Source organism: Austrofundulus limnaeus, unplaced genomic scaffold (assembly GCF_001266775.1).
Source record: "Austrofundulus limnaeus strain Quisiro unplaced genomic scaffold, Austrofundulus_limnaeus-1.0 Scaffold139, whole genome shotgun sequence".
NCBI lineage: Eukaryota > Metazoa > Chordata > Actinopteri > Cyprinodontiformes > Rivulidae > Austrofundulus > Austrofundulus limnaeus.
The window spans coordinates 613,394-614,404 of NW_013952541.1; the positions used below are offsets into that span (position 1 = coordinate 613,394).

The 1,011-nt window shown below is 39.4% G+C and overlaps 2 protein-coding genes across 3 annotated transcripts in view; one reads left to right on the plus strand and one right to left on the minus strand.

Moving 5' to 3' along the window:
- Nucleotides 1-1,011, minus strand: part of LOC106522902 (ABC transporter F family member 4) — a gene marked incomplete in the record, with an annotated part of 15,034 nt that overhangs the window by 12,923 nt on the left and 1,100 nt on the right.
- LOC106522903 (arylsulfatase J) overlaps nucleotides 491-1,011 on the plus strand; it is a gene marked incomplete at its 3' end in the record, with an annotated part of 4,428 nt that continues 3,907 nt past the window's right edge. Inside the window, 1 exon segment of one of the 2 annotated variants that reach the window (XM_014016141.1) lies at nucleotides 491-754. 2 annotated transcript variants of the gene reach the window in all.

Genomic DNA, 1,011 nt, shown 5'->3' on the forward strand with positions numbered 1-1,011 from the left:
CAGTAAAATAAGTAAACATATTATTTTACAGAAATCTCAACTTTGTAGCATGTTAAAAGCCAAAGTTTCTTACTTATCCTGCCTGGCTAAGTTCAAACTCAACAAGTTCCCATTTATGAAACTACATGCTTTATTGTTTTGCTGTTTGTCTTTATTTTAATTTTTCTTTATTAATTAGCAAAACGTGTAAAATACCTGCCAGTTAAAAATGCTGTTCTTCACAGTCGCTGCAACAGCTAGCACGCTAACACAACAATACTGCTAAACCCAACAGAGAAGTGGTTAAATCTTGAATAAACTTTATGGAATAAGTTCACATTTATTGAAAAGTACCTATTTTCAAAAGTTAAGCTTATATAACAATACAGACATTAGATGTAACAATATTTATCACCTGAAAACGTCTTCTAAAATAGAAAAGATACTCAGGAGTGTTTTATTTTGAAAGGATACGCCGGGGACGTCAGTGTGTGCGCGCGCACGCGCGCGTGTTTTACTTGCCTCTCCTCCGCTCGTCGTGAGAGAGAAGGACGCTCAGGCTGGAAGAGGACGGAGGAGGCTCGGTTTAAACTTTGAGGACATGAGGCGTTTTTTTACCGACTCACCGAAAACCAAACTTCCCGGGAGCCTGAAGGCAGCGGCGGCCTGAAGAATGAACTAAACCGAGGAGGAGGAGGAGGAAGAGGAGGAGGAGGAGGAGGAGAGCMGTTCAAYCCTATTGATCCCTCATCGAGGTATTGACTTCAAATAAGATGTGAGAAAAAAATATGTTTGTGCTTATTTTAACTAAAGGATCAACTGTAATGTCTGTGTTATTACAGTTTTTATTTAATGACGTCATAACAGAGTAAATGAATTAGCTGTAAGATAAATCAGCTTTAAGTATACAGGCTGTCACAGGAAAGAGTTTATGTCCTGTAATCAAGTGTGTGTGTGTGTGTGTGTGTGTGTGTGTGTGTGTGTGTGTGTGTGTGTGTGTGTGTGTGTGTGTGTGTGTGTGTCCTCACTTCA